At 38.7% G+C, this 10,781-nt stretch overlaps 1 protein-coding gene across 3 annotated transcripts in view; it reads left to right on the top strand.

Moving 5' to 3' along the window:
- The first annotated feature begins 7,977 nt into the window (after nucleotides 1-7,977).
- hipk3b (homeodomain interacting protein kinase 3b) overlaps nucleotides 7,978-10,781 on the top strand; it is a 47,520-nt gene continuing 44,716 nt past the window's right edge. For all 3 annotated transcript variants that reach the window (XM_061244620.1, XM_061244621.1, XM_061244618.1), the window contains exon 1: nucleotides 7,978-8,325. The gene's annotated coding sequence lies outside the window, so the exon portion shown is untranslated. The remainder of the gene's footprint in view (nucleotides 8,326-10,781) is intronic.

Raw genomic sequence — 10,781 nt, 5'->3', positions numbered from 1 at the left:
TGCGAAGATATGTGTAATTAATAATTTCAAACGTGTCAGCCTTAAATGTTCACCCTTCACCTTCAGACAACCACATGTCTGCAACTTACAATGTTAATGATTTAATTATAACATGTCGCCTACATGAAATGAGATAAAATAAAGGTACTTTTTCTTGTATTGTTCCCTTGTTACCCAATACAATGGGCAACATTGAGGATCTCATGCTTTCTTGGAGGGGTTGCATAACATGAGTGTAGAGACCAGCTTGGGCTACATTGCTGACAGATACACTTTCTGACCCAGGAAAAAAAAATCTACATCCTGATACTTCTGTAAATTAGTGAATACAAAGCGTCTTGTGGGAAAGTGAACAGAACTGGGTTCATGCCTTGAAGAAAAGCCAGGTTAAGTCATTGCCTTTGATACCCTGCCTTAAAAATGTGTTCCAAGAGAATGAGGCGTTCATGTGAATCAAGTGGTATTTCGAGAGCATAAGCTGAAGGCCCAGAGAGGCAGCATGTGCTGAGTGGGAGGGCAGGCACCTGACAATGACAGGACTGTGGTTTCCATAGTGCCTTTCAGCCTGAAGCTAAACTCAACAGTGTCTTGCTAAAGAAAAACAGACTATTGTGAATGAGCTCTAAGTTAAAGTGATTTGGATTTGAAGAGGACAGATTGATAAAGCCTGGTAAAAATAATAAAGATGAGGCTATTGGTTGGTGGGGAATGTGGAGAAACCATAATCAACACCTTACCTTTCAAACAATAGAGGCATTGATTTACAGATGAACCCAGCGATAGTGTTACTTATTTATTATTACTTATTATTATTTTAATGTGTTTTAAAGATCAAACTAGAAGCAACTGTAGAGGCATCTTGCTCCCCTCAACTGGGAAATAAGTAATGGGTTGACAGTCTCATCTCTGCCTTTTCCTATTCAGTTTGATTTTAACCCCATAAAGTGCCCAGAACTGGGCTATATGGTGTTTGTTTGGCACAGTAGGCACCAATACTGTGAAGGTACTGGCTTGCTCCACCCTACATATCCAGTTTTTGCATAGCATAATGTTGTCTTTCATAGCTAGCCAACAGAGTGGGATAGATGCACACCTGATCTAATGAAAACTCTTGAGAGAGAAGCTATCCACAGACCACAAACACAACATCATGTGTTTAGCATGTGACTGGCTCAGCAGCACATGACATGAAGGACAACATTCTTAAGTGAGCATCACACATGTATGAAAGCCTGAAAGCCTATCTGCTTCATTCACACTTGAAGTTCGGTAGATATGGAGTACTGGTTCTTGCTTGCTCAATGCAGGTGAGTAAGTCTTGGTGTTGAGGAGTACACATGTCTTTTATGGTTTCATCTTGGTGGCGAAGTATGCCAAGTGCAGACAGGTCCTCCCAGCTGGATCAGGCTGTACCCAAACATGTTACTTCACCACTTAACAACCATAAAGCTGCTGAAACAAAAGTCATATAGTTTAACTATATAGTTACAATGCTATGTGAAATATGTAAATGGTAAATGTCTAAGTGCATTGCTTAACATATATTGTTTTTCTTCAAAGAGAATGGTGTGGGCTCAATGTTTCATATTTCTGAATTATCTGTTGTGGGTGGGAAGAGATAGATAAAGATACAGGCTTCAGTCAAAGACAAGGAAGCAGAAGAAATGACAGCAGAGCCCAAGATGAGAACCAAAGAAGCAAAGTCCAAGGGTTAAAAACTGTCAAGAGATGAAAGTACATCTATTACATTAAAGAATATGAAAGTGTTTGTGATCCTTCAGCTTACAAAGTATATTTGTATTAACCTTTTTATATTCAGTGAAATACGTTGCTTATTTTAACCAACACATCAATATATGGGATTGCAGAAAGTGTAAGGGAGATACATTTTGCCTTGACAATCAACCGTCATGCTCCAAGACATCCATCCATCCATCCATTATCTGAACCCGCTTATCCTAATCAGGGTCGCAGGGGGGCTGGAGCCTATCCCAGCATACATTGGGCGAAAGGCAGGAATACACCCTGGACAGGTCGCCAGTCCATCGCAGGGCACACACACCATTCACTCACACACTCATACCTACGGGCAATTTAGACTCTCCAATCAGCCTAACCTGCATGTCTTTGGACTGTGGGAGGAAACCAGAGTACCCGGAGGAAACCCACGCAGACACGGGGAGAACATGCAAACTCCGCACAGAGAGGCCCCGGCCGTCGGGGATTCGAACCCAGGACCTCCTTGCTGTGAGGCGGCAGTGCTACCCACTGCACCATCCGTGCCGCCTTGCTCCAAGACAATACACACATATTATGCATGGCAATGAAATACTTACCTGAATAACTTCTAGAATAATATATACCACCTGAATAACTGGCTTATTTATTCTGATTGATTAAGAAGATCAACGGGGATATAAAAGTCACTCCTTAGATGTTGCAAGGAAAGTTGGTGGCAAGGGAGTTCTTTGCATAGCACTGCACCACACTAACCAGGAGAGCTGACCAGCAATACATCTTCCCAACAGCAGAGAGCAGAGGGGGTTGAGAGCACAGTTCTGCGGTTGTGTGTGATAGGCTATGAGCAGACCATAATAAACGATCTCAGAGCCGCTCAACAGGCTGAGGCAAAAATCTCATTAGCTTGCTGTTACTTGCACACTGAGCACACTTACCTCACAAATGATTAATGGCAACAGGTGGGGAGGAGGCTGTGCCAGTGAGCTTACCCATACATGTGAAGGCCGCAGTGCCAACTGCAGGCTGGTGTGTGGTGTCTCTCTGCTGGGCAGGCCCCTCCCACACAGCAGGTTGCCTCATTTTAATGTGTGATCAGTTGGCACGTCCTGATAACTGGGTGTGATCTGAAAAAAAAAAGATAATGTAATAATAATAATAATAATAATAATAATAATTTTAGAAAGCACAAAGGAGAGCCAACTACTTTCTCTTTTGCTCAAGGAATGCATGAATTAGTTCTAAAATTTTTCAAAAATGAACAGAGTAGAACCCCTTTTTAAAAGAAAAATGTAGTTTTCTTTAAGGCACTAAATAGACACTCCTTGGTATGCCTTCAACCAGTAGTAACATGCTTGATATAATTACATTTGAGCGATAAAACTGTTTGCATAACTCTTTAACTGAATTTTAAAATGCTATTGCTCCACAGCATGTAAAACACATGAAGCAATCTTACCTCAGTGTGCTTTGTATTTAAATTCCTATGAACAAAATGGATATGTCTTTCAGTGCTTAGATATTATCAAATACTGAAAAAATGTTGTACAAGTAACTTAAAATATATGACATTTGTTTGTTGCAATGTCAAAAAAGCTCTTCATTTAACATCAATGACAAAGTATAGGTGCAATAAGATTGACTTTTGGATATGGAATATCACCATTTTCCAAGCATTAACTCATTATTTGAGATGCCTGTACATCTGTCTGTACAATCTGAGCAAGCAATGAGCATGCTTTACCAGACATTCACTACACAATGCATTCATACCCTTACATTTTGAAATGTTGATGGTATTAATGTTATACACTACAGTCATAGCCAAACAGCATCTGACCTTTAGTCACAGCAAACTAAACAGAAGTAATTCTGCATAGACTAAATATTCATGTTGCTATGCAGACAAACAGTGTATTTAAGTGGGAATGATTTTACACCTGTTTTACCAGCTGAATCCAAACTTCATTACCAGCTGAGGCTAACAGTTGTTTGGTGGATTAGAAGCTGCTGTCCTGCAGTTGGCTATTCAATCCTATCACTGACTTATGTTTTTTTTTGTCCACTAGTGCTTTCAGGCTGTCTGTATAGGTGCCTAGGTCACTTTTAACATAAATCTTGTAAAGCACTAAATATTGCGTATTGCGTGCCTAAATATAGCAGAAAGGAAAAGTCACAAGCTTTTAATTCTCAGGAAGAGTGGAGGAAATGCAATATATTTTACTAAAGAAGACACGTTAGCACAGAACGTTCAAACAATTTTTTGGAATGCTTCTCATAATCCGAAAACACAACACTTACAGGTGCTCATATATGACAATATAAAATCATGAATGTATGTTGTGCAAATTAGATATGCATTCAAATGATTTTTTTAATGGATGCGGAAAAGGAGTCTTGAAAGTACTGTGTATGTGGTCAGTAATATTTGGGAAGGAAAGGGATATGACTGTCACCCAGAGCTGTCAAAGTTGGTGGGACTAGAGTATACTATATGGTCTACTTCACTCTGAAAACAGCATAAATGTGGGTAGAAGGTCTTTACTTTCGTCCATTCAGTAAGAGGTGGCAACTGCTGAGAGGAGCAGAAGACATTGGGATTTTTATGCATTGCAATAACTATTAGTGAAAGTTCCTTTTCCTCAGCAACACTTGATCTCACACAATCTTGCACTTGACATGGATCCCCTTTTTAGAAAATATCTTAAGCTTTCAAATGTAGGCAGCACGGATGGTGCAGTGGGTAGCACTGCCGCCTCACAGCAAGGATGTCCTGGGTTCGAATCCCTGTCGGCCGGGGCCTCTCTGTGTGGAGTGTGCATGTTCTCCCCATGTCTGCGTGGATTTCCTCTGGGTACTCCGGTTTCCTCCCACAGTCCAAAGACATGCAGGTTAGGCTGATTGGAGAGTCTAAATTGCCCATAGGTATGAGTGTATGAGTGTATGAGGGTATGAGGGTGTGAGTGAATGGTGTGTGTGCCCTGCGATGGACTGGCGACCTGTCCAGGGTGTATTCCTGCCTTTCGCCCAATGTATGCTGGGATAGGCTCCAGCCCCCCTGCGACCCTGTTCAGGATAAGCGGGTTAGGATAATGGATGGATGGATGGATTTCAAATGTTTGTAGACAATTGGGTCAAAATTCACCATTTTATTTCTTGAAAATGTTTCAATATATCCTATTCCAATATACAAGACAATACCAGTTAGTCTTACCTTATAACTGTATTAAAAACACAGTATTATGTCATGGGGCATGTTTCTCCTTGAAAATAGGAGGCTGTTAATAGGCCTAAATAAGAAGTATGTTGTCGCTGTTTCAAACCAAAGAAGTGGAACACACTAACCGTAAACCTTTCTTTAAATTGGACCAAAATACCCTTCAAGCACCGTATTGTAACATTGCCATTTAAAACCAGTCCAAACAAAGTGTAACACATAGTAATCTGTCAGCGTAAACCTGTTTCAGGAACAAATGACCAAAGAGGTAAGCAGCTGGGTATGTCTCAATCCAACAGCAAGACACAATGAACTTCTGTCTCAGAAGAACCAAAAGGCCATTTGGCCTTCTATGTTTGACCAGCTGCTGTGTAGCAGTAAGTGCCCCGTCCTCATTTCTTGTTTGTTTGTTTTTTTTCCACAGACAGGATGAGATGAGAAAATATACATTTCATTCAGAGGGTACTTACTTTTTTGCATTGCATGGAAAAATACAAGGCAAAAAATACATCCTACATGCCTTTTAAGGTTCTAATGAATCATAATCCAGTGATACATGATTGTGGGGCATTCGGATCAAGCTGTTAGCATATGTTGTTGGTCAGTCATACTGAAGTTATTTGAGTTGGATTTGCTTTGTTTATCTCTTGAAGCCATGGGGTCAATAGTATTTACCATGGATAGTTTTATAACACACAATTCCCATGAGCAAGTACATAGACTTAAAAAGCTTGCCTCACCCACTACCTGTTCTGACCAGTGAAAAGGGCTCCTTTAACGATAGAAAATGTAACTATTGTCACAAAAGTTACTTTGAATTCAGGGTTGGGTGAAAATGATTGACTAAAGAATACATCAATGTTAATATCAAGGAGAAATAAGTTAAATAAATGTACATAATTACCTTTTATCATTTAAAGGACAGCATTCATTTATGTTAATAAATACTAATACAATTTCATATTGCCTGGGCAGGAGTGCCATGGAGTCATTCTGTCTTGTGAATGTTCCCTTGCGTGCAATCCTTTTTTTGCCAAGGAGACTAAGCTACATTGCCAGAATAATCCATATACAGTGCAATCCATAACTATGTGGACAATGGTACAATTTCTGTTCTTTTGGCTCTGTACTCCAACACATTGGATATGAAATTAAACAATGAATATTAGGTTAAGGTGCATACTGTCACCTTTAATTTGAGGTTATGTTAGCCTATTGTTTGGCCTATATGTCTGACAGTTTCTTTCTCATTTATCAGTCTCATAATGGCTTCCTTAACTTTCATTGGCACATCTATGGTCCTCATGTTGATAAACCCCAATAACAGACTCCAAGGCAAGGCTAATCAGAAACAGCTGTCCAATTACTTTTGGCCCCCTAAGATGGGGGTACTATAAAAAAAGGATGTAATTCCTCCACAGATCACCCGATATGGATGTAAATTGTACCACTGTCCAAATACTTACGGCCCTCACTTTGTATATATTGTATGTAGTTGCTATGGTAATCAAATATTTTATTTCTCTGAACAGATTATCATTGTAGAAGCACTGGGGAAGGAACATATCCCCTGTCGTTGTAGATTTTATCACATCAGTATCATTGGAATTCCAGCTCTGTTGAATGTGTTTAGACTTGAAGCCCACTAAGATGTGGCATTTTGTGATAACACACACACATCCTATGAAATACAACTGGATAATCAGATGAAATCACATTTTTTAAAGATTTGCTCTACAGAGAAAATCAGCCAAATCATGATATATGTCACTCGCATGGTGTGTGTGTGTGTGTGTGTGTGTGTGTGTTTGGGCACATATGCATGCTATACAGTATAGCAGTAATATTAGGAGCAGTGGACTGTGTGAAAAGAAGTTATTACTCATGCTGCCATTTGCAGGCATCATTCTCATGTACAGTATTCTACTGTAATAGAACCCATTCACATCTGCCAGTATTACTCAATGTGATAGTTCTCATTAGGCTGGATGCTCAGAATTTCAAATGTGCCCTCTTTGACAATATATTATGTGTTCTATCTTGAGGAAAATTAGAGCGTTTCCTTGGCAACTTGCATAACAGTATCATCAAATGACTGTATAATGCAACTGGTCATTGTTCAAGCAGTCTGATTTTATTCACCAGATATTGGTCTTCACTGAACAACCACGACTACATTTGAGGCAATATGAATTGTAGGGATATGTTGGGAAATACAATACACTAAAACAATGCAGTTTTATAAGTAACCTGTGCGTTAACTAATGCAACTGCTTTAATTTTTCAATAGTTAAGATTACTACTTCTGAGCCATCTATTTGTGTTATCCTATGCTTTCTGCTAATTATGCTAGTGCTGCTGCTGATTTTGTTTGCATTTACGTAGCCCAGCCTAGAGTTACATAATTCTGTAAATCCACCGTGGGATTTGGAACACACATTATATTTGCTTGCAAATATATATACTATACTTGCAGATAGGTACAACTAAATTCGGTAAAAAACTAAATATGCCTACAATGCTTGATTGGCAAACTGAAAAAAATATCTTGTGAACTGAAAAGGTTTAATTTAGGGAATTAACCCCCCTATATATATATATATAAAACGCCTATCAACATCACAGTATGGTAAACTGCAATTTCGTTTAAGTAATGCTGAAGTCAACAGTCAAGAGAAACTCTTGTTAAACTAGCATAGCTAATGCTTTATGTTCATGTTGATTTAACCAAACAACACACGAACAGTAACCGAACGCTGAAAATATATACATTCTAAATTATTTTCCACCAGCCATTTGTCCTATTTTATACGTTTTTTGGCACGTATCAAAATATAATTGTTACTACATACAGTATTTGTCACTTGTTTCAGCTGTGCAACCACAAAACACATTTGCTCAATATGCGCATAGTGTACGTGCGGGTCTAGTGAAATCTGGGATCGATTAATCTGGCCTCACGCCATGGGCAAACAAACATTCCATACGCAGCAGAGTGCAACCTGCCTAATTCAGACGGAGAGAACGGGAGGGATCGGAAAGACACAGGGACAGGCGGTCCCTTTTCAAAACAGGGAAAATGGGTTTCATTGCCCTCGCAACCAAGAGAAAAACAATCTTCAGTGAAACCAGAACTCGTTAACTACGCATTGATCTTGATCCGATCCCGCTGAATTATTTTATGCGTGAGTTCTTTGAAGTTTAAAATGTGGGAGATGGTGGTTTTGTCGAGAGCGAGGTCTCCCCTCCTGTTGTCCAGAACAAGATGGCAGCAATGCAGGCAAACTGAGCATGGTATGGGTACGCTATAACTCCGTAGCTAACATGTTCAGAGAAGCCCTGGATTCTATCACTTGTTATTGTGTGTGAAGGTAAGTCTTTGCCTTTCTCATTTTTGTCATTTGTGTGCTTAGAAGTACACAGTTGGTTAAATGTCATACGTATTTTTAGTCTCCTTTATCCTAGCTGCCAACTGTCTGGATGACTAGCTTGTTAGCTAGCTGCCTAACAATAAATCAATAAAATAGTGGTTTTTAGTAGTAGCTGGTTGGCTACAAATAGTAACTAGTGAATTATCGCAACTGGAACAAACTTGTGGTTGTCTAACTTTGCTAACCACCTAGATGACGACATATGACATTTGGCTGACTAGGTAAGACCAACATTGCTAGCTAACTTGACTGGCTAACTTAGTTTCTCGTTTACTTTACGTTTGTTCACTGGCTAGCTGTTGGGTAACGTAATTTACAAATCCGTAATTTACGATGGTTGGCTTTACACATATTAAGCTATCCATGCAAGAACTAACTGAGCTAGCGCGAACGTTATAGTTAGCTATATTTTTGATTTTCACTATTGTTGTCCATCTAACTTGGCGTTTTCTCGGTTGGGTGCTGGAAATGGATAACGTTAACAATATGTTCTTGTCAACAAATAGTCACTTATATGGTAACTTACCTTGTCCACTTGTGACTGAATTTGCTTTTAGTTGCAGCGTCAGTTACAGTTCGGTTAGCTAGCTCCTTTAGAAAAAAGTACGAACTCGAGCCGCGCTGCTGTGTCTATATCCGTTTAATTCCGCTAATATGCGTTCCCACTTGCCGATACTATCACTTGCACTGTAAATCATGACCAGTATTCTCACTAGACGAAATTATTTTAGTGCAATTTTCTCAGAAATGGAATTGTCAGGACAGCTTGAAAGTAATTTACTGTAATAGCATCTCACATAACTTACTCAACTTAAGTAATGACTGTTGAAGTAATACAATTAAGTGAGCAAAACTTATTCTATTTATGTGGGGCTTACTTTTTTATTTTTTCGAGTTAAATCTTTAGTTTTAGTCTAGTTTTGTTTTCATTTAACAGACTTTGTTAACTGAAGTAACTGAAGTATTTTGTTTTATACGAATCAAAGCAGTTTAAAGCTAACCAAAAGTGTATATCAGTTTGTTTTGCAGACGCATAATAAGCTACTTTTACAATTTCAGAAATTGTAACTATAACTAAAAATAAAGTTAAGCATAAGAAAACACATTAGCGGTTGGCAAGAACTGCCTTTGAATTAATCACATTTCATTAGAAGTAGCCAAATCTATCAACAATAATGTTTCATATTCTTATTGGATTGTTAGCTAATTCTGAAAGAGTTTGCGGATTCATTCTTTGATCACTAATAGAAACAAATTAATATATCCAAAGGGGCACCGTCAAAACAAGCCACAAATGGGCTGTTTTGAATCTGAAGGTTCAGATAACAAAAATGAACACACAATCTTTTTCATAAATAGTTTATGCAATTCTTCTGACAGTAGCAGGTTTAAAAAAGTAATTCTGATCCTCCTCCAAGGTAGACAAAGTCCTACAAAGTTTAATTTAAAGAGTATGCAAAAGTACCCAGACATGGTAATGTTGGGTGCACAATTTGAATCATTGTAGAAAGAAGGTTAAATAGAAATTAAATAGAAATAATTGGTCACTTGCAGGCAAATGATCAACCAGCAATGCCTCAAATAGCTATGTGTGTTTCTAATATTAAAACTACAATTATTCCTGACTGACTGCCCTGCATATTTTGTTTGTGGCTCAAATTTGTTTGGAGGAAGCAGGGATTGTTATTTTCAGTTTGCAAGCTAAATTAAGAACAATTTTTGTTTGAAATGTTAAATTAAGTAAAATAAAAATGAACAGCAACAGTGAATATTTTTGTCTGACATTTTGAAGATTAATTTAATGAGTGAACGTACATGATATGCATGTGTCTGATTGTGTGGCAAATGTGGCTGTGTTGGGCTCTCTTCCAGATATTTCAAAGTAAAAGCCAGCTTGCATTCCTAGTGTAATACATTTCTAATGTAATACCTGTGCTGACATGCTGTTGAAACTTCCTTGTTTCATCACTTCTTGTTTTTGGGTTGGCATTGTTACAAAGTTTGTAACTCCTGTTGTCACAGGTCTCCAGTGGCTTCCTGTTGCTTTATTGTTTTGAACTCTTCCCCTGTAAAGCAGCACAGTGCACGTGCTGCAACCAGGTGCTGATTTTCAAGGGTTCAATGTTTGTATTTGTTGGAATTGGGTCTTGTGTGGTTGAAATGCATATTCTTTTCCCCCACTCTCCCCAAAACCAAGCTGCAGATGTGTTCTGTGTGGTGCTACTATTGGGTTTGTTGAGACTCTGACAGCTTTTGCACAACAATAGGGGAATCGTCACAGTATTCCTTTTTGAAAAAAGATATTCCCGTATCATTGTCCCATATCATTCCCCTTGTTGTTAACACTGCTGTCTGGTGGCTGAGCTACCACCTCTACTGTGCTATAGGATTGTGCA

This window comes from Conger conger, chromosome 6, assembly GCF_963514075.1.
Source record: "Conger conger chromosome 6, fConCon1.1, whole genome shotgun sequence".
NCBI lineage: Eukaryota > Metazoa > Chordata > Actinopteri > Anguilliformes > Congridae > Conger > Conger conger.
Note: the sequence above shows the minus strand (reverse complement) of the source record. Positions and strands in the feature narration are given on the sequence as shown.